This window comes from Symphalangus syndactylus, chromosome 22 (assembly GCF_028878055.3).
Source record: "Symphalangus syndactylus isolate Jambi chromosome 22, NHGRI_mSymSyn1-v2.1_pri, whole genome shotgun sequence".
Lineage (NCBI taxonomy): Eukaryota > Metazoa > Chordata > Mammalia > Primates > Hylobatidae > Symphalangus > Symphalangus syndactylus.
The window spans coordinates 57,336,587-57,360,086 of record NC_072444.2 but is presented as its reverse complement, the minus strand read 5'-3'; the positions used below and the strand labels follow the sequence as shown (position 1 = coordinate 57,360,086).

At 44.0% G+C, this 23,500-nt stretch overlaps 1 protein-coding gene across 1 annotated transcript in view; it reads right to left on the bottom strand.

Annotated features, from left to right (window-relative positions):
• Window positions 1-23,500, bottom strand: part of GPR39 (G protein-coupled receptor 39) — a 228,932-nt gene that overhangs the window by 101,903 nt on the left and 103,529 nt on the right. The gene's annotated exons all lie outside the window — the stretch shown is intronic.

Sequence of the window (23,500 nt, the reverse complement as noted above, 5' to 3'; positions counted from 1 at the left end):
AGCAAAGTTTGGAAGACCAATGCACAGCCTTAACCGACACAGTAGACCTCCCTTGAATGCCTACCATGTACAGGCTTGGGGTGTGATATGCTCTGGGAACTGAAGGTGAATTAGCCTTTGCCCTGAATTCAAAGATATCAGTCTGATAGTCTCACAAATAGACACCACAGACCTCTGTGACCTCATTTCTATGTGATGATCTATGCTCTATTGAAAGGTAAGGCTCTGCCTCCTGCCCATGAGAAGTTCCTAGTCAAGCCTAGGATATGAAGGTACATTTGACATACCATTAAGGAGAGAAGAGGGGATGTTAGCTGCTCTGAATTTAGGAAGAAAGGACATTTAATTTGAGGATAATAATATAAGAATACATATATACGCACACACACACGTATCTGTGACAGTGAATCACAGGGGAACCTGGCCTATTCTAGGGAGTCAGAGACAGTTTCCCTAAGTAACATTTGTTGAACAATATGAATGTATAGGCAGTCAGGAACTTTGAAAGGTAACCCAGGCATAGAATTTAGACTGCATAATGATAAGAGTAGTAATAATAATAATGGCAAAAAGTTGCATTTCTTGGGGACTTATTATATGTTCTACCAAATGCTGTACATATTTATTTGATCCCTACAACAAAACCTAGAAAGCAGATCTTGCTTTCCCTATTTTGCAGTGGAGGGAACTGAGACTTAGAAAGGTTGAGGAATACATGCAAGGGCATAGAGCCGGTAAACTGAGGAGCCGCCATGTGGCAAGAAGGGGCAAGAAATGAGAAAAATTACATTTGCTGGCTTAGCGGAGTTAAATTCCTTTCACTTGACTGTTTTCTAAATGGTGCACTTACAGATACATACTTATTTCCTAAGTCTGTCCATTAGACATCTAATACAGGGTACCACATGAGCTCAGGAAGATGGTCTAACTGCCAGCGTAGATGGACTTTCAGCTAAATTTATAGCCAATTAGTGCTGGGAGCAAATAGCATTTCTTCCTATGAAAAGTTGAGTTAGTTTCCCATCAAAATATTATTTAAGGGTAAGACCCCCAAGTGGAATGTTCCAGAAGACCTTTAGCAATAGTGCACTGTATGTTATTTAAACTAAAAACAATGCTATGAAAAATTGCACTTCAGCACAAGCAGCACCAAATGGAACTGACTTGGGCAGCTGAAAAGGAGACGTGATGATTGAAATATTTTCCAGACTATTACATCCTTGAAGGGTTTAAACAGTGAGGAGAAAGACAGGGAAGGGGAGGAGGATGATTTAGGGTAGTTCATTTAAGAACAACAGGACTAAATTAACCTTGGGAAGGGGGGTAAGCGGTGAGGGTGGCTGGGAGAAACATTATGCAAGATGCAAGAAGCTTCCTGAAGGAGAAGTGTGCTGGGCTGCAGAAATTTCCAGCCCAGCAAAGCAGGCAAAGCCATCTATCATGAAAGTCATTTACAAGCAAACTTGACAAATTACTGGGAAAATATATTATGGGCCACATTGCTAAACAGCCTTAGGAATGGACAAACTACTAGGTCTTTTCTACGCCTAATTCAGGAAAATCTGATACTTCTTTGAGATTTTTATCTTTATTTATATTTTTGGAGCCTCTTTTCCTCCACTTTAAAATGGATCAGCAAATAAGTTACCCAACTTGGTGTGTGGGTGTCCTATCAGTTACAGCTCTAACAAAATTTCAACTCAGGGAGGTAGATTGCATTACAATTTTAAAATGCCTATTAACTGAACTATCTTATTAATAAGGCTGACTTCCTAATCCTAGTTTACTTATAATTTTCAGTTAGGCTGCAGAAATTCTAAATTACACAAAGCAGCCGAAAGATTAAAGAAAATTTCTAGAATTGAAAACCAGCAGACCTAAACATTTATTTTCTCAGTATATTGAGAAAAATAAAAGGTGTGACTGTTGAGGAAAGGGTGGGTGTGACAGTTCCAGCTTTGCCGGGCCTGGAAATTGTCCATAAACCTCCCCAGCGGTCCTTACTGCTTTGCAATTTCTGAGATCTCGCCAAGCTCCTGATTCACAAGACCAGAAATAATATATGTGCATTGCTGCCCCCTGCTGGATGTATGGAACCCATTTTTGTCTAGGGCCCAGGGAAATGCCATTTGCAAATTTCAATTACTTTTCAATTCCTTTTCCTCCATCCCCCACCTGAGATAGCACTCCCCTCAAAGGACTCTGTTAGGAGACCATTCCATCTGAGCTAATGGGCAAACATTCGTTATAATGCAATCAGTGGGCTTCCTCATACAGTAACCCCATTGACCCTCTGTCGGCGTGGCTTGCTGGAGGCAACGGAAAATAGGAAATACAGCATCTTGCTCCTCCAAGGACCACTTTTTGAAAATACCCCTCTTGAATTAACATTAATTCAGGCACGAGTGGTTTCTCTTCTCAGAGGATACAGGGGCAGAGCCAAAATGTCAGCCGGCCCTTTCCTCCTTCTCTCCCCTTCATGTGATATTTGTATATGATGCCTTTTTTTTTTTTTGCTGTGGGGCTGCTGCATCCTGGAGAACAAAAGCTCTCAAATGCCATCACAGATGGAGGCTCTCTCTGCCCAAGCCAAGAGGCCCCAGAACTGTCAAGGAATCCCCAGGTTGCCAACGTCCACTGAGACCTGACTGGGCTGGACCGAGTTTTCTATTTTATAGGCAGACTCCTAGAATGTGGCATAATCAGAAAGAGGGGAGGGAAGGAAGAAAGTAATTTTGGTTGGAATGACCACATCTTCACTCTGCTGGTGATAGGAATACTGGGTAGACAAGCCCCAGGCCCCTTCTCTTAGGCAACTTACAATTCATTGGTCAGTTATTATTATCTTGTCCATATCAGCTAGGCTGGACTACGACTTACGGTCTCAGGATTAGTCTTAACCCAACCCCTTCCAGCAACCTTGCCCACCTATTTCTTTCTCAGAGTTCCTCTGCCTATCCCCCGATCTGTCCAGTTGTTTTCCCTACTACAGCCAGGCTCCCCTCTTGCTGTGCCTTGTGGGGCCTCTTGTTACATACCAGTGGTTCTTAAAATTCACTGGGGACTTGTTAGAAATGCAAATTCTTGGGCCCCAGCCCACTCCTACTGAATTGCAACTCTAGAGTGGGGCCCAGTAATCTGTGTTTAACAAGCTCTGGGAGTGATTCTGATGCACACTCAAGTTTGAGAACTGTTGTTATAAATGAATCCCATTTTTCTCCACTCACCAACTCCTAACCAAAATTGTCTCTTGGCTAAGTCTCATTAATGCTGATGGAAAAATACATTAAGAAGCCTGATAAAATATTCTTTGTGCCAGTTATGGATGCTGATGGCCTATTCATCCTCAGAGGTCTAGACTGAATGTGAAACCTCTTGGGTAACCTTCCCCTCATCTGCTAGCCTCTGACCAGGACAACTCAATCATGTCCTCTCTCCTGTGTGGGTCCTCCACACTAGTTGACAGCAGTGATCAGACTCTTATTGTCTCTTGTTACGCAAACTTAGTCTTGGACCAGTTTATCTGCATCACCTGGGAGCTTGTTAGAAATGCAGAATCCAAGGCATGCCCCCAGACTGACTGATCTGATTCTGCCTTTTAGCAAGATCTCCAGTTGACTCTTCGGTGCATTGAAAGTGGAGAAGAATTGTCATCATCAGATGCTTTAACACACACAGACACACACTTACACATGCACACACACACACACACGCACCCATCACACACCATGGATTATAAGATGGTTTTAGGACAATCTGAGTCTTATTCAAATCTGGGTCTTCAGCATCTGGAACAGGGCCAGATATAGCCACTCTTAGCATTAGTAAGTGTTTGGTGAGTGAATGAAGGATTTATTTTTTAACTAGAACATCTGAAGACTAGAATGACTAAATCCAGGAATAAAACTCTAATAGTATGTCAAGCACCATGGTGCACAGTAGAACATGAGAGAGTTTATGGATGGGGGCCCTGAAATCACATCACCTTCCCAATTACAAATGATATCTGCTCAATGTTTATAAAGCAGCTGCCTCACATGCACTGCCTGGCTGATTTCTCACCCTCTCTGGAAAGTGAGTGAAGATCTGTCCCCTTAACAAGTGACTCTGATGTAGAACCTAGAGCAGTCCAAAGTTAGGGAGTCACAGAATATCACTCCCGGAGACCAGGCCCTGCCATGGCACAGAGGAGGGTGATAGTGGCAGGAGGCAGACAGATGCCTAGGCAGATAAGGGTGGGTCCCCACTGAAACACAACTTCCAAGCCAAAGACAGTTTAAAGCCTGAAAGCCAAGCTACAAGTCTCAGATAAATCCACAGACCTGAATGAGAACCTCTTTTCCCGTTGGGCATACTTTCTGCTGATTGGTCCCCACCCTTCACCTATTTTACATATATCTACCCTTCCCTAATTGGTTTTTTACACTGTCTTGCCCACCTTTGAGTGGTGCCTTTGTTTTAGCCTCTTTTGCATACTCACAAACCAATCAGCATGCACTTCCCATTCTGAGCCCATAAAAGCCCTGGACCCAGCCACACAGGGAGACCACCCAACTTCAGGTGGTCTGTCCTCTGCCCTTCTCACCCTTCAGATTGTCAGTATAACCTCATTCTTCTTGGACATGGGACAAGAACTCAGGAACCACTGAACACAGGTATGAGCTGTAATGCTGGCAGACTGGTGCACACCCGGCCCAACTGCAGGATGAGTGCAGATCCCACGGTAAGTGTGGGATCTGGGCTGGTGTGCAAGCCAGGCATGGCCCAGCAGGCCGAGTGGATGGAGTACCTCCTGCAGCAAGTCTGGGGCAGAGCGAGGCCTGGGCAGGGGCATGGACAGCTGGGGGTCTCCAGCTGGCAAAGTGGCTGAGAAAAATCCTGCATCAAGGGGGCAAGCATGTGGAGAGCTGAGATGACCACCGCATCCCCCAATCCAGCTGGCCTGGGCTGATTGATCAGGGACTAGAACCCAGACTTTGGACCACACTACATTTGAAGTACTAGTTTGTCTCAAGACGGCCTGCCTGTTCTCCTAAGCATGGAGATGAAGAAAAATCTTGAGTCCCTTCAAGGGAAATTCCAAGCACCTAGGTAGCCTTGAAAAGCAAACAAGCAACGTGATAAGCAGGAAGATAGTAACAACAGTCTCCCAGGTAAGCCAGAGAGGCAAGGTGTTTTGCTTCCCTATAGAAACTAAAAGATGACATCTTAACATATGTTCTCAAGTTGTGAGTTGTTTTTAGAAATCCCCACAAGATGGAAAGTGCTGACCACTATCACTTAATGCTCAGATAAGGGGGAACTGACGACTGAACTCTGGCTGCCATTCTCTGTTCTGAATTTCTTCCTGAGGGGTCTCAAGAAAGTCACGCCATGGGCCAAAACAATGTATAACCTCTGTGTAATTGGTTTACAATTCTGTCTGCAATTTCTCCTTTCCTGAAATGTACCCCTGCCTTAAAAAGCCCTTGCTTGCAAGCCACTGGGGAGTTCAGGTGTGAAACATTAGCTGCCTATTCTCCTCACTTGGTACCCTGCAATAAATGCCCTTTTCTCCTGCTGCAAATCTTAGTGTCAGTGTCTGGCTTTACTGAGCTGGGTGAGCAGACCCCACTTCAGTTCAGTAACAAAGATCTGTTACAAATTCCTCTTCCCCAGTTTCTAACCCCCATCATCCCTATGTTTATGATAATACTAATGTGGCTGCTAGGACCTAACCCAACCCAGATAACACGCACTTAAATAGGTTTCTATATCTCTCATGAAAAGTCCAAGTAGGCAGGTGACCTAAGAATTAAAGTGTTACTGTTCCAGTGATCACCCAGGTTTCCTATCCTTGGTATGTTATTGAAAGGAGTTAGTCAGCTTGCTTTAGGAAGATAGTAAGGGAAGCGTCCTTGGAGAACCTCTGACCTGCCCCACAAGTGCTTACACCAGATGTTTTGCACAGATAAGGGAACTTGCATAGGGGGCTTGCCTAAACATGCCCACAGTGGAAAATTCCATTCCTTAACACATATACAGTAAGGGAAGTAAATCAATATGGAGTGGCTCAGTCTAAGGGCCTGAAAGCATACTGGAAGGATGGGGTGGAGCTGCCAGGAATTCACGCCTTAATCCCTGCTATTCAACCGTGAAAGGGGCAACTGGAAACCTGCTTTCAGGACACTTCTCTTTGCTGAGAACTCTCCTTTTGCTTAATAAATTCTACTCCACTCACTCTTTAATGTCCACTTGCCTAATTCTTCCTGGTCATGAGACAAGAACCCAGACCTAGCTGAGTTAAGGAGCAAAAAGTCCTGCATCATTATCTCATGCACACAGTGGAAACTGAACACTCACCCCCATACTGGATTCCAGCCCTGGGAAGGTAGAACGATTAGGAAGAAGGCAAGGAGCATCTTTGTAAGAAGGGGACCCTGAGCTGCACACAACTGGCTGGAACTCAGACACCTACCTTATTGAGTGGCAAGGGAGGCTGAGAAGCACCAACTCTAACTGGGTAGTCTTGTGCCCAGCTCAGATAAAGGGTACCCTACTGCCACAGAGAAGGAGAGGAGAATGGATGTTGAAGAATAGTCTGCACCCATAGCCCATGCTTCTGTTAAGTGAGGCAACTGGGAGCTTGATGTTTCTAGTGATTTTTTGATGTTATAGAGAACAATGGCTATGCAGGATGTGAAGGAAAGAACACCAGGCCAGCCTCCGTGCAGCACTCACCAGTCCCTGTATTAACAAATGCTGAGCTTTGTAGCCTCTGTGCCCACAACCCTTCCATGCACATATTTCCTCCTTCCCCTTCCAGGTCTATGATAGGAGGTTCTCCTTGACTTTGCATTTTTCATAGCAGGCTCATAATATATTTTCTAGCAGAAGGGGCCTTAGAAACCAACTGCTCTAATCTTCTTAGTTGGTAAGAGGGGAATCCAAGGCTCAGAGAAGTTAAAGAGTTTGCCCAAGGTCACAGAATAGTTACTGGTAGAGTGGGGATCAGAAGCCAAGCTTGCCAATGGCCATCTGACATGGCAGGCTTTCTCTTTTACCTTGCCACCTCACTATTTCATCCTGCCTTCATTTATTCCTCTATAGTAATAGAGGTAGTGACAACAAACATTTACTGAGTGTTTTCTATATTCCAGGCACTATTTTTGGTGCTTTGCATGTATCGTTTCATGGAATCTTCCATTCCACCTGCTATAGATGGAATGTGCCCCCAAAATTTATATATTGAAACTTAACACCCAATTCAATGGTATTAGGAAGTGATGCCTTAGGGAGGTGATTAGGTCCTGAGAGCAGAGCTTCATGAATGGATTAGTGCTCTTATAGAAGAGGCCCCAGTGAGCTGCCTTGCCCCCTCCACCACCATGTGAGGACATAGCAAGATGCCATCTATGAATTGTGTCCCTCAGCAGACACCAAACTTGCTGGCACCCTGATCTCAGAGTTCCCAGCCTCCAGGACTGTGAGAAATAAATTTCTGTCGTTTATAAGTCACCTGTCTATGTTATGCTGTTTGAGCAGCCTAACAGCTAAGACACTGCCCTATGAGGAAGACATGACTATGATCTCTACTTTGCTGATGTCACCAAAGCCCAGGATGCACAAGGCTTGTCTAACTGCCTCTGTATCCTGCACAGGGGGCCGTGGCAATCAATGAGGCAGAAAGTGCAAGCCTTCTGCCCGCACCCCACCACAAATCACCCTACCCTCCTCTGGAGGTTACACACACTTCTCTTTCCCCTGCTTCCTGGGTTTTCAGTCCACAGAACTGGCCAACCTGTGCTATTTTCCTTCACTTTTCAGTTGTCAGTGAGGAAGGAGAGAGCGGTATGGATGATAGAAAACCATGGAATATCCAAAATGTGTTTCTTTTGCCCTGGCAATTCAGGATATGATTTTTATTTTCCAGACAGTTTATGATCCCAGCCCAGGCTCAGGCTTGTTATAGAAAAAGCCCATGCTGGCCAGGCGTGGTGGCTCACATCTGTAATCTCAGCACTTTGGGAGGCTGAGGCGGGTGGATCATCTGAGGTCAGGAGTTCGAGAACAGCCTGGCCAACATGGCGAAATCCCGTCTCTACTAAAAATACAAAAATTAGCTGAGCATGGTGACACATACCTATAATTTCGGCTACTGGGGAGGCTGAGTTGAGAGAATCATTTGAAGCTGGGAGGCGGAGGTTGCAGTGAGCCGAGATTGTGCCACTGCACCCCAGCCTGGTTGACAGAGCAAGACTCCATCTCAAAAAAATAATAACAACGATAATAAGAAAAAGCCCAGGTCTCCTTACCTGCCTCAGTTCCCAGAGGGAAAGGGAACCTGGGCAAGATGAGAGGCAGGTCAATGGGCAAGAGGGCCACCACAGAGTAGCCACCAAGCTGATGATCCACAGGGAAGCCTGGGGGTTAGCCACCTGTATGGAGCATCACCAGATTGATTCCCAGGTATTACAGAGATTCTTTTCCTTTCAAAAGCAGCTCATCTGGAGGACAGAATCCAGCCCCAGCCCAATTTCAATTTCATACCACACTCGAGCAAGAGGATGTGAGTGCCCCAGCTCCAAGTCAGCCGAGAAACGCAGCTCTCAGCTGGCATTTCACTGCAATAACACCAAGATTGCCTTTAATAGCACCCTTGCAGCTGATGGGCAGTGGCTGAGACAAAATTACAGACCCACCAACCCAGGTGGCCAGGCAAGGGCTGTTTTAACACACAGAAATAAAAATGCTCCTTGGCAGCTTTATCCCCGACCTGCCATCCTAGCCAAGTTCTTAAACGGTGACGCTCTGGGGTCCAGCTCACAAATACCTGCAATACTGAGGCCCATTTGGCAGACAGGGGTCTCCAGCAGGAGTCAGGTAATGAGTGTCAGGAATGGGAAAAACCAAGGAGTCAGTAGAGACACTCCGGTCTAGCAGTGCCCCTGGGTTCCCCTGTGAGATGGAGATGGCTAAGCTCCTTCCTGACCATCGCTCTCCCCAGAGTGCCCCCTCTCCTCCCCTCCCCTGATGCTGTAGCAGAACCCTGGGGCTCATGCTGCCTTCCTGTTCTCACAACTAAATCTCTGGAGAGCCCCTGCTGTCAGCTTTTGCAGGGCTTAGTATGAAAATTTTGTTTTATATTTTGCATTGGAAGGAAAAGTTTTCTACATATGTGAGAGAAATTTTCAGTACCTATAAATGAGTACAAGAAGTTTAGCAGATGAGGGTACAGGTAGTTTTGGGAATGGGGTACAAGAACCAGTTTAGGAGATAGGGGGTGTAGGACGTGAGTGAGGGTAGACACATGGATTTTCTTGGTCTTAATAGCAACTTCCTTTCCTCTATAGGGTATAGAGAGGAAGATATTATTTTGGCCTCTTGTACCACATGTTTTCTGCATCCTAATTCTTTGGAGTGGGGTTACAGATTCCCACTGTAGGAAGCCTCCTATGCGAACCATATTTTCCAAAGGTGGTCATGGCATTGCCCATCCCACAGGCTCCTGTGATGAGATCTTGCTGCATCCCCTCAGAGGATAGGGCCGGTTTCCCTCCCCTGTCTTATCTGGGAGGGCCTTGTGACTGTTCTGACAGACAGAATATGACAGAAGTAGATGCTCTGGCCACTCCAGCTAAGTTCCCATGGATCAGAGAGGAACCATCCAGCCAAGCACTCCCCAAATCCCTGGCCTGCAACATTATGAATAAAATAACATTTTTGTTTGAAGCTACTACTTGGGATAGGAGGTACTTTATTCAGTAGCACTAAGTAACCAGAACAACTTCTGTATCCCAAAATATTCTCCCTAAGAGTCTAGCACAGTGGGGGCCACAGTGGCCAAATAGAAACAGCTAAACAGCTCTAGTCTGCTGCTCCCAGCAAGACCACCGCAGAAGGCAGGTGATTTCTGCATTCCGAACTGAGGTACCCATTTCATCTCATTGGGACTGGGTTAGGCAGTGGGTGCGATCCATGGAGAGCAAGCAGAAGCAGGGTGAGGCGTCGCTTCATCTGGGAAGTGCGAGGAGCCTGGTGACCTCCCTCCCCCAGCCAAGGGAAGCCATGAGGGACTGTCCCACCCACCCAGGTACTGCACTTTTCTCACAGATTTTTGCAATGCACAGAGCAGTAGATTCCCTCATGAGTCTACACCACCAAGGCCCTGGGTTTCAAGCACAAAAATAGACCACTGTTTGGGCAGGCACTGAGCTGCAGAAGTCTTTCATACTCCAGAAGTGCCTGGAACTCCAGTGAGACAGGAAAACCATCCATCCCCTGGAAAGGGGGCTGAAGCTAGGGAGCCAAGTGGTCTCGCTCAGAAAGTCCCACTCCCACAGAGCCCAGTGAGCTAAGAACCACTGGCTTGAAATTCCCACTGCCAGCACAGCAGTCTGGAGTTGGACTGGGATGATCAAGTGTGGTGGGGGGAGAGGCAACCTCCATTACTGTGGCTCTAGTAGGCGGTTTTCCCCGATAGTGCTAAGGAGATTGTGAGGTTTGGACTGAGCAGAATTCACCACAGCACAGCAAAGCAGCTGTGGCCAGAATGTTTCTCTAGATTCTCCCTCACGGGGCAGGGCATCTCTGCAGCAAATCCAGCAGCTCCAGTCAGGGGCTTACAGACAGAATTCTCATCTCCCTGGGACAGAGAACCTGGGGGGAGGGACAGGTGCTGTCACAGCTTCAAAGGATTTAATCTTTCCTGCCTGCTGGCTCTGAAAAGAGCAGCTGATCCTGACAGGGGGATTCTCCCAGCACAGCACATTAGCTCTGCTAAGGAACAGATGGCCTCCTCAAGTGGGTCCCTGACCCCATGCCTCCTGACTGGGAAAGACCTCCCAAAAGGGGCCGACAGACACCTCATACAGGAGAGCTCTGGCTGGCATCAGGCCAGTGACTCCCTGGGACGAAACTTCCAGAGGAAGGAGCAGGCGGCAATCTTTGCTTTTCTGTAGCCTCCACTGGTGACATCCAGGTGAACAGGGTCTGGAGTGGACCCCCAGCAAACTGTGGCAGACCTGCAGAAGAGGGGCCTGCCCGTTAGAAGAAAAACTAACAAACAGAAAGCAACAATAACAACATCAACAATAACAACAACAACAAAAACACAAAAACCTCATCTAAAGGTCATCAGCCTCAAAGATAAAAGGTAGATAAATCCATGATGATGAGGAAAAATCAGGGCAAAAACATTGAAAATTCCAAATGCCAGAATACCTCTTCTCCTCCGAATGATTGCAACACCTCTCCAGCAAGGGCACAGAACTGGACAGAGAATGAGATGAATGAGTTACAAAACTAGGCTTCAGAAGTTGGGTAATAACAAACTCTGCTGAGCTAAAGGAGCATGTTCTAATCCAATACAAAGAAGCTAATAACTTTAATAAAAGGTTACAGGAGTTGCTAACTAGAATAACCAGTTTAGAGAGGAACATAAATGACCTGATGGAGCTGAAAAACACAGCACCAGAACTTCGTGAAGCATATAGAAGTATCAATAGTTGAATCAATCAAGCAGAAGAAAGGATATCAGAGTTTGAAGACCATTTTGCTGAAATAAAGCATGCGGACAAGATTAGAGAAAAAAGAATGAAAAGGAATGAACAAAACCTCTGAGAAATATGGGACTATGTTAAAAGACTGAACCTACGATTGATTGGAGTACCTGAAAAAGATGGGGAGAATGGAACCAAGTTGGAAAACACCCTTCAGGATATTATCCAGGAGAACTTCCCCAAGCTAGCAAGACAGGCCAACATGCAAATTCAGGAAATACAGAGAACACAAGACACAGAATCATCAGATTCTCCAAGGTCGAAATGAAAAAAAAAAATGTTAAGGGCAGCCAGAGAGAAAGGTCAGGTCACCTAAAAAGGGAAGTCCATCAGACTAACAGTGGATTTCTCAGCAGAAATCCTACAAGCCAGAAGAGAGTGGGGGCCAATATTCAACGTTCTTAAAAAAAAGAATTTTCAACCCAGGATTTCCTATCCTGCCAAACTAAGCCTCATAAGCGAAGGAGAAACAAAATCCTTTCCAGACAAGCAAATGCTAAGGGATTTTGTCACCATAGGACTGCCTTACAAGAGCTCCTCAAGGAAGCAATAAATATGGAAATTAAAAACCAGTACCAGCCACTGCAAAAAAATGCCACAATATAAAGACCAATGACACCATGAAGGAACCGCATCAACTAGTGTGCAAAATAACCAGATAGCAACATGATGACAGGATCAAATTCCCACATAACAATATTAACCTTTAATGTAAATGGGCTACATGTGCCAATTAAAAGACACAGACTGCCAAATTGGATAAAGAGTCAAGACCCATGGGTGTGCTCTACTCAGGAGACCCATCTCACATGCAGAGACACACATAGGCTCAAAATAAACGGATAGAGGAAAATTTACCAAGCAAATGGAAAGCAAAGAAAAAGCAGGGGTTGCAATCCTAGTCTTTGATAAAACAGACTTTAAACCAACAAAGATCAAAAAAGACCAAGAAGTGCATTACATAACAGTAAAGGGATCAATTCAAAAAGTAGTGCAAACTATTCTAAATATATATGCATGAAATACAGGAGCACCCAGATTCATAAAACAAGTTCTTAGAGACCTACAAAGAGACTTAGACTCCCACACGATAATAGTGGAAGACTTTAACACCCACTATCAGTATTAGACAGATCAATAAAACAGAAAATTAACAAGGATATTCAGGACTTGAACACAGCTCTGGATCAAGTGGACGTAATAGACATCTACAAAACTCTTCATTCCAAATCAACAGAATATACATTCTTCTCAGTGTCACATGGCACTTATTCTAAAGTCAACCATATAATTGGAAGTAAAACACTGCTCAGCAAATGCAAAAGAACAGAAATTATAACAGTCTCTCAGACCACAGTGCAATTACATTAGAACTCAAGATTAAGAAACTCACTCAAAACCACACAACTACATGGAAATTGAACAACCTGCTCCTGAATGACTACTAGGTAAATAATGAAATTAAGGCAGAAATCAAGTTATTTGAAACCAGTGAGAACAAAGAGACAATGTACCAGAATCTCTGGGAAACAGCTAAAGCAGTGTTAAGAGGGAAATTTATAGCACTAAATGCCCATATCAGAAAGCTAGAAAGATCTCAGATTGATGCCCTAACATCACAATTAAAAGAACTAGAGAAACAGAGCAAAATAATCCAAAAGCTAGCAGAAGACAAGAAATAACTAAGATCAGACCAGAACTGAAAGAGACAAAAAACCTTTCAAACAATCAAATAATCCAGGAGCTTTTTTTTTTGAAAAAATTAACAAAATAGATGGACTGCCAGCTAGACTAATAAAAAAGAAAATAAAGAAGAATCAAATAGACCACAATAAAAAAAAAAAACAATAAAGGGGATCGCACCACTGACCCCACAGAAATACAAACTACCAACAGAGAATACTATAAACACCTCTACACAAATAAACTAGAAAATCTAGAAGAAATGGATAAATTCCTGGACACATAAATCCTCCCAAGACTAAACCAGGAATAAGTCAAATCCCTGAATAGACCAATAACAAGTTCTGAAACTGAGGCAGTAATTAATAGCCTAACAACAACAACAAAAAAGCCCAGGACCAGATGGATTCACAGCCAAAATCTACCAGAGGTACAAAGAGGAGCTGGTACCATTCCTTCTGAAACTATTCCAAACAACTGAAAAGGAGGGACTCCTCCCTAACTCATTTTATGAGGCCAGCATCATCCTGATACAAAAACCTGGCAGAGACACAACAAAAAAGAAAAGTTCAGGCCAATATCCCTGATGAAAATCGATGTGAAAATCCTCAATAAAATACTGTGAAACCAAATCCAGCAGCACATCAAAAAGCTTGTCCACTATGAAGTCAGCTTCATCCCTGAGATGCAAGGCTGGTTCAACATATGCAAATCAATAAATGTAATTCATTACATAAACAGAAATAAACACAAAAACCACATGATTATCCCAATAGATGCAGAAAAGGACTTTGATAAAACTCAACATCTCTTCATGTTAAAAACTCGCAACAAGCTAGGTATTGATGGAATATATCTCAAAATAATAAGAGCTATTTATGACATACCCATAGCCAATATAATACTATATGGGCAAAAGCTGGTTGAAAACCAGCACAAGACAAGGATGCCCTCTCTCACCACTCCTATTCGACATAGTATTGGAATTTCTGGTTAGGGCAATCGGGCAAGAGAAGGAAAGAAAGGATATTCAAATAGGAAGAGAGGAAGTCAAACTATCTCCGTTTGCAGATGACATGATTCTATATTTAGAAAACCCTATTGTCTCAGCCCAAAAACTCCTTAAGCTGATAAAAAACTTCAGCAAAGTTTCAGAATATAAAATCAATGTGCAAAATATAAAATCAATGTGCAAAAATCACGAGCATTCCTATATACCAACAATAGACAAGCAGAGAGCCAAATCATGACCTCTGATTCACAATTACTACAAGGAGAATAAAATACCTAGGAATACAGCCTATAAGGAATGTGAAGGACCTCTTCAAGGAGAACTGCAAACCACTGTTCAAGAAAATCAGTGGACACAAATGGAAAAACATTCCATCCTCATAGATAGGAAGAATCAATATTGTGAAAATGGCCATATTGCCCAAAGTAATTTAGAGATTCTATGCTATTCCCATCAAACTACCATTGACATTCTTCACAGAATTAGAAAAAACTATTTTAAATTTCATATGGAACCAAAAAAGACCCTGTATAGCCAAGACAATCCTAAGCAAAAAGAACAAAGCTGGAGGCATCATGCTACCTGGCTTCAAACTATACCACAAGGCTACAGCAACCAAAACAGCATGGTACTTGTACCAAAACAGACATATAGACCAATAGAACAGAGCAGAGAACTCAGAAATAACACCACACATCCACAACCATCTGATCTTCAACAAACCTGATAAAAACAAGCAATGCAGAAAGGATTCCCCATTTAATAAGTGGTACTGGGAAAACTCGCTAGCCATATGAAGAAAACTGATACTGAATCCCTTCCCTATACCTTATACAAAAATTAACTCAAGATGGATTAAAGACTTAAATGTAAAACCCCAAACCATAAAAACCCTAGAAGAAAACCTAGGCAATGCCATTCAGGACATAGGCATGGGCAAAGACTTCATGACTAAAACACCAAAAGCAATGGTAACAAAAGCCAAAATAGGCAAACGGGATCTAATTAAACTAAAGAGCTTCTGCACAGCAAAAAACAAACAAAACAAAAACAAACAAAAAAAAAACTATCATCAGAGTGAAGAAAAGTTTTGCAATCTACCCATCTGACAAAGGTTTAATATCCAGAATCTACAGGGAACTTAAACCAATTTACAAGAAAAAAACAACCCCATAAAAAGTGGGAGTAGGATATGAACAGACACTTCTCAAAAGAAGACATTTATGCAGCCAATAAACATACGGAAAAAGCTCAACATCACTGATCATTAGAGAAATGCAAATCAAAACCACAATGAGATACCATCTCACAGCAGTCAGAATGGTGATTATTAAAAAGTCAAGAAACAATAGATGCTGGCAAGGCTGTGGAGAAATTGGAATGCTTTTACACTGTTGGTAGGAATGTAAATTAGTTCAACCATTGTGGAAGACAGTGTGGGAATTCTTCAAAGATCTAGAACTAGAAATACCATTTGACCCAGCTATCCCATTACTGGGTATATACCCAAACTTATGTAAATCATTCTACTATAAAGTTACATGCACACATATGTTTACTGCAGCACTATCTACAATAGCAAAGACAAGGAACCCACCCAAATGCCCATCAGTGATAGACTGGATAAAGAAAATGTGGTACATATACACCATGGAATACTATGTAGCCATAAAAAAGAATGAGAACATGTCCTTTGCAGGGACATGGATGAAGCTGGAAGCCATCATTCTCAGTAAACTAACACAGGAACAGAAAACCAAGCATAGCACATTCTCACTCCTAAGTGGGAGTTGAACAATGAGAACACATGGACACAGAGACTCACCAGCGCCTGCACAGGTGTGAAGCAAGAGGAAGGAGAGCATTAGAACAAATACCTAAACCATGCCGGGCTTAAAACCTAGATGACGGGTTGATAGGTGCAGCAAACCACCATGGCACATGTATACTTAGGTAACAAACCTGCACATTCTGCACATGTATCCCAGAACTTAAAGTAAAATAAAATAAAAATTTTAAAAACAAAGCAGGTAGAATTAATTTTAAAAAAAGAGTCTAGCACATTATTTGAACACGCTCTATTAGTCACCCTATGGGTTAAAGCATAAAGTACATTTGCTAAAGTGCAAATGGTGTCTAGAAATATAAAACCTAGTGACTATACGTTTATTAATACTAGAGCACAGTTAACATAGGAGCTTAGGAGCTATCAGGGCCCTGAGAAAATGGGACATTTTCCCTACACACCAGGGACATGGGACGGCAGCAGAGAAAGTCCAGAATATGCAGTTGCTCCGGGGGATGAGCAGTGTGGGGTATTAAGCCCAGCAGGATGGTGCAACCATCCAATAAGGCCCAGAAGATGCCTGCAGGCAAGACTGAGCCCACCTTTCCTGTAAGCTCATGCTGAGCTGTGTTTCTCACATTAAGAAAAACATACTTCTGAATTAAGTAAAAGATCCCACTAAGGTTTGGCTGCAGGTTGAGCTGAGCCCTGCCTGTGCTTTGAAGATACTGGGGCTGGCCTTCCCCAGGTAGGAGAAAACCATTTGCCTAGGAGCCTACAGGAAGAAAAACTTGCTGGGAGGCAGGATTGACTGGAAGGCAGGATTGACTGGAAGGCAGTCCCTCCCTGCTGCAACTTCTACAGGTCTGCAATCCTTATGGCTAAAACTCTTGGGGTCAAACATGTTTAGGAATTCAAAATTTCCCAGATTTTAGTAAGGTGATACAGTGCATCTACCGCATGCTAAAAACATCTCCAATAAGGTTTGGGGAAGTATCCTGTCATCACACACACATATTTCTGCAGCAAAGGCATGGATTTTCACACTTAGGAGGATAAATACCATAAATAGCCTCACATCAGGTTGGTCCAGGTTTTGCCACCAAGTAAGTTATAGTAAATATCCCATTTTCAGAACTTTTGGGGTCTGGGATCACAGACCTTTTTGCTCACATTTGGTCCGTTTCTCTAGAAAAGCCATTTGTCATGATGTCATGAAGGAGGTTGCTTCCAAGACACATGTGAGATGTTCCATGTCCACTTTCATGGAGCATTTATCTCAGGCACTCAGGGAATTCTCCCCCACCCCCTTTTTTGGGCCCCAGCAGCTCTCCCCATCTAGCTGCTGCTCAAGCAATGAATAAACAACATGAAGGGACATGTCTTCCTTGTCACACACGTGACCTTTGCCTATAACTGGCCTTGGAGATCATGTCTGGAACATATTTGTGTCTCCACTGCCAGCTAGTCCTGTGCCTGGCACACAATGAGCACTTGCTGTATGTCTGACAGCCAAAGGGAAGTCCCATTCCTCCACCTTGTAGTAAGACAGGCAGAAGCCATCACAGTATTTGTAACCCTACCCACTCCTCAGTCAACCTTATTGAGTCATGATTGTGGGAAAGCATCAAACTGAGTTCTACGTAGCATAAAAGGTGAATCAGGCAGGGATTCACTCTGTCCTCAGGCAACTCAGATATGTGCATGCATCACCACAAATGATGATGAAAGCCAGGGAGCATTACCAGACATAAACGATCCCTAACCTAGGTCTACTTATAAAATCTCTCACATGATCATCCCTTACAGCCATCACACATTTTCTCTCAAGCCTGCAAACAAGACATTATTACCCCAATTCACAGATGAGGGCATTGAGTCTGTCAAGGATCCCACACTCAGTCGATGGCCAAGCTGAGCCTTCAACCTCGTGCTCTGAATCAATCCTGTGCTCCAAAGGCAGGGATTTGAAAGTTATCCCAGCTCAAGGTGACAGTGGGGAGGGCTGGGGGAGTTTAAGAGATGTGGGAAAGAAAACCCGCGGGCTTCATGGGAGGTGTGGCATTTCAACTGGTGCTTGAAGAGCTAGTAGGGTTTGAGCGAACTCTCAAATTCCAGGGGCAGCTGATGGGTAGGGGGACATTCTAGTCAGGGGTCCCTCGCAGACAAATGTAGGGAGGCAGTACGGCACCAGTTTCCAGTGGAAATTCCCATGGTCCGGTCGGGCTTGAGTTGGGCTGTATAAAGCAATTCACAGTGGAAAATGACTGAAGCATGAATTCAAGGAGGGGAAAGGAGACTTTACTTGTAATAACTTCACTAGAAAATAATAAAATCAATGTGACAACACAGTAACATGTGATAGTGTGACTTCTGAGTACATGTAATAATACTATTCTCTGTGCTTCCTACATCTTTAAAATTTATTTTTTTAAAAATTCGGACAGTGGGTACTAGATTTCGGAGGCTGTGGTGTTCCAGGATACAGACTTTGGATTTATTCTCTAGGTGTCTTGTAAAGGGACTGTTTCGTTTGGGAGAGATCCAATTGTAGCTGTATTTTGGGACAAAGATGCTGACAGCATCATGTAGCAGCAGACTTGGGCAGACACTAGGCCCACCTCCTAGTGTCACTCAATAGAGAAAATGAGAGACACAGAGAAAAGCTGATCAATGGCAAAGTGCAGGGTGTTGCTTGTCCCCACTGCTGGCAATCTTGACATCAGAGACAGCTGGATGGGAGGAGGGGAGCCCTCACTTTCTGCAGAGCAATGTCACCACCACTGCTAGGTGGGAAGGAGGGCACAGGTGTCCTGAGCTTACGGATGAGGAATCTAATGGTGACAGGTAGGTGGGTGACCTATGCTTAACATGTCCAGGTAAAGCCTCCTCCCATGAAGGATGGATTGTGAAGAAAGTGCAGATTTAACTGAATAATTACCAGGGAAACTCAAGGCCCTCTTGGTTCCCTCTTCACAGATGTTCTGGCTGCTCTATCAGATCTCACAGATCCCACACATGGCCACAGCAGTGGCCACTGTGACTGAGGTGACAGCTTTCCCTACAATGGTGGTTCTCAAACTTGAGCATGCATCAGAATCAACAAGAGTGCTGGTTAAAATAGAGATTCCTGGGCTCCACTCCCAGTTTCCGATTCAGCAGGTCTGGGGTGAGGCCCAGTAATTTGCATTTCTCAAAGGTTCCTGGGTGATGCTGATACTGCCTGTCTGGGATCACGTTTTGAGAATTGCTGCTCTGAAAATTCTCAGCATGGTCCAAACTCTTCTCCCAGGTTCTGAGCACTCAACACATGCCTCATTTAATCTTGAGAGCTTGTTTGTGGAGGTTCTAGCAGGGGAGCGTGGCTACTCATATACCCTTGATCAAAGACCATTTCTCCTTTGTCAGGGAAGGTCATCCTCTCCAGCAGAGCATGCTGCTTTGGGAGGGATACACATGGAGCAGAGTAAAGATGGCTCAGAGTCATTTGTTACATAAGTTGGTGGTGGCAGAGCCACCTGCGGCAGGCTCTTCAGAGGGCTCTGCCCTGTATGGGGTGGCCCTCGTCCCCCAGGGCTGCTGGTAGCCACATGCATATGCCCAGGGAAGGCATATACTGTTATGGCAGCTGCCAGGCAGTTTTCAGGCATTAACGAAGGTCCACATCAATTCAGGTTCCTGCTATTTGCATTTATATCTATTCTCAGAAGGTTGCTGGAGTTAAGGGGGGTGGGTTAGTTTCTCCACATGGAGGCTCCTGAGTCAGAGAGAGGGAGGGAGGCTCTGTTTCCTGGCCCGGATGTCCCATAAATATATGGCAGCTTCTATTCAGATAAGAAGGCTGTGCTCTGCATAGGCTAAGCAGGTAGGCTCCATGCTCACACTATCCAGGGCCAAATTACGAGCCCAATCTTGCTGTCCCCCATATTGGGCTTGTAACCCTAAAGCAGCTACTCAATCTCTCTTCCTGGCTTACTTCCCTCCTCCATGAAATCAGGATAATAATCCCTGCTTCATAAAGGGTAATTGTAAAGATTAAATGTGTTAATGTCTTTAAAGCAAGTAAGAACAATGCCTGTCATAGAGAATACATTTGGCTTTTATTGTTCTGTTCTTCCCAATCACTCATTAATTGATGATTAAATGAAATCCTGCATCTATTGACGCCTACCATTCTCTCAAGAGGGCTCTAGGGAGGCAGAGATGGATACGATAAAGTCCCTTCTCTCCAGAATCTCCGGTAGATAAATAAATGAGTGATCATTCTAGAGGAAAAATTATGATTTTTGAAAGCACAAGTAGGTTAACATAGAAGCCCAGAGAGGGCATCTCCCCTCAAGAAGGGGATGTGTGTGCTGATCATTTATATCACAATGTGGGGCTGACCGGAAGGCTAAAGACAGCCTTTGACAGATAGGGACTCCAAATCCCCCAGCCAGTAGGGCCACAGGGAACGATCTAGAATTAGAAGAGCCTGCCTCCATGCTACAGTTTTAAGTCACATTTACACAGCAACTATTGATTTAGCACAAAGGGAAGGGGAGAAAAAGTCATAAATACTCCCAGCTCAAATTATAAAATAAAATGACTGAATAATTTAAGCAGCTCTTTAATGTTCACAATTATTGGAGGGGTTGGGGGAAGAAAACTTTGTTCCATTAAGGACATACACAGAAGAGGAAACCCCATCAAATGAATGAAGACACAGTACATTAAAAATGGAAATGAAGAATTGCAGAGCAAAACAATGGAATTCTGCCAGTTTTCTTTTATTGCTGTACAAATTGCTAATCAGTATCCAGTGTCATCTTGGCTAATTTGTTTAATAAGGGGGGAAAAAGAAAAAGAACAAGATCCCGGAGATGGAGGAGAGGCAGCCAGTCTGGTGGAATCGGTTGTATGCCAAATACCAGAGATATCTTGCCTCTTTGAGAGATGCTTCAAATATCCCGCTGGGGGATGGAGCTGAGGATTTTCATTCTGGATCTCAAGGCTTGGAGCTGCGGGATCCCCCATACCTGTAGTGTGAGTCAGAGGTGAAACAGGCAGGACAGAATCAGAGAAAAGAGGCTCCTCCTCTCACAGAGCATATGTTCTAGGGGCGGACACCACAAGCCAACAAACAGGTAAACAAGGTAAATTCAGAGAGTGTATATGCCAGGAAAAAATAAATTCAAACTCTCAGGAAGATGTTGGAAAGTCAGGGTGTTAATGCCGGTTGCCTGCCCAATATCTATTTGTTCTTTCGTTATTCACAGAACTTCGAGTTTGTTGGGGCAACGTCTCTCAGGCTCCTTTACAGCTAGCAGTGCCCACGTGACTGAGGCACAAGCAGAAGTCACTGGGTGGCCGTCCAGGAAATAGATTCAGTAGCTTGTCCTTTTGCCTTGGACCTTTCACCTTTCTCCCTTGTTCCCACTGGAAAGGCGAAGTCATCCCGTGACCATGAGGGTACAGCCCATGTGCTAAGACAATGAGGCAAAGGGGCAAACACTGTGCTGGCCCTGAATGGCCCATTTCCAGGCTTCTTGTTAGATGGGAAAGAAATAATCCCCAATCTTGTTTTTAGGTCACTGTTCTTTGAATTTTCTTCTACTCATAACAGATTGCAATTCTAACTGACACAGATCCCTGTCTCTGACCCCTTCCTCTGCATTGCTTCCCTCAGAAACTGCAGGAATACAGAAACATGCAGTTGAGGCTGGGATGGAAGAGCCTTGGTCCAGGTGAACCTGATTCTCCCACTGTCTGCTAAAAATGCTTCAATGACTCTCATCACCATCAAGATGGACATTAAACTCCTGACCGCTCAGGCATCCTCTCTCTACCCACTCCCTTCAAAACACTGCATTGCTGGTGGGGTCCCAAGACCTCATCTAACTAAACCAAAGCAATACACTTTCATCACCATGTCTGGCAGGCAGCCAGACCTCTGAGGACCCTACTGCAGGCACTGGGCTGAAGACTTAGTCTCATCATCAGTCCCCTCTTGTAGGGGAATGAGTGCCCAGGCTGATTTTCTCAGGAGCTGAATGAAAGGTGATTCCTCATCTTCCAAGAGAGAGGAAAGGCAGTTCCCCGAACCCCAGAAACCACTGCCTCATGGGCCTGGCCAGCTCACCAGCAGACATCTACTGAGCACCTACTACGCATCAGGCACTGAGCTTGGCATGAAAGATTCAAAAATAAAAGGCAAGGTGTTATGCAGATGGCAGATGGTTACACAAACAGGCATTATGATTGATGTGCATATATTTGATGCAAGTATCATAGCAGTATCAAAGGCATTTGCCTTGCCTGGAGTGGAGTGGGGGAAGCTTGGAGACAGCTTCCTGGAGGAGTTAAGGCTGACTTATGACTTACAAAGAAAGTAAATTAAAATTTGGTGGGGAAGAAGCCAAAAGAGGGGAGGAAAGGATTGATTACAGGAATGTGGGTCAGAGTTGTAGGAATATAAATTATAAGTCAGAAAAAGGAAAGAAGAGAGGAAGGGAAGAGAAGGAAATCCAAAGAAGCTAGATCACAGGAGAGCTTGTAGGCCACTATTAAGAAATGCATGGTCTCTAATCCAAGGGCAATGGGGAGCTACTGAAGTGTTTTTAGCAGTGAGTGATGGGGTCCCATTTGCATTTTAGACAGAGCTCCCTGACAGCTGGGTAGAGGATGAACTTGAGGAGGACAGGGCTGGAAACAGAAAGACCAGTCAGGAATCTGATAGCTACCTATTTACTTTGCGAGGAAAGAGGGTGGAAATAGCAATGATGAGATTCTGCCAGGCTGAAGCCTATCAGAGTGTCATCAGAGGGCCTTGTGCACTGGCAAGAAGACTAATTTGTAGCTGCATCCATTGGAGTGGTAATCTCAGTGGCTGTTCTTCCTCATGTACTCCCCCATGCCCCTACCCTGAGCATCCCATTTTATTAGTGTATAAGGGTCTCCAAGTGATGAGAACCCTGAGCTCCAGACTCTCATTACACATCTCCTACTTTGCAGTAACCAACTTCAGTGAGTCCTTGCATTACACCTCAGAATTCCTTTTAAACATTTATAATATTAAACAATTAAAATATTCTCCTAGATTTAAGTATGCACTTTCCTCAGGAACATTGCAAAAGAGATGAAACACTCAATGGCTTCTAATTCCCCAAACATGTATTTGACAATATGCTTCATGCCCTATTTGATACCAAAGCAACAGCACTAGTGGGAAGTCAGGCTTCAGAAAAACATGCATTTTTTATGTCAACAAATAATAATAATAATAAACAACCTTCTTTTTTTATGAGGCCACAATTGGTGAAGCTCTGATAATGGGGAAAAAGGATATTTATGAGGATCATTCTGCCTTTATTAGTGTGTGAGGTGGATGGTGACAGGGACCATAAGCCAATTCATAGAGATTGTAAATTTGCCAATGACTTGCAAGACTCACAGTAAAGATGAAAATGTAGTATCTTCTCCTGCTTATAGGTTGTGCAT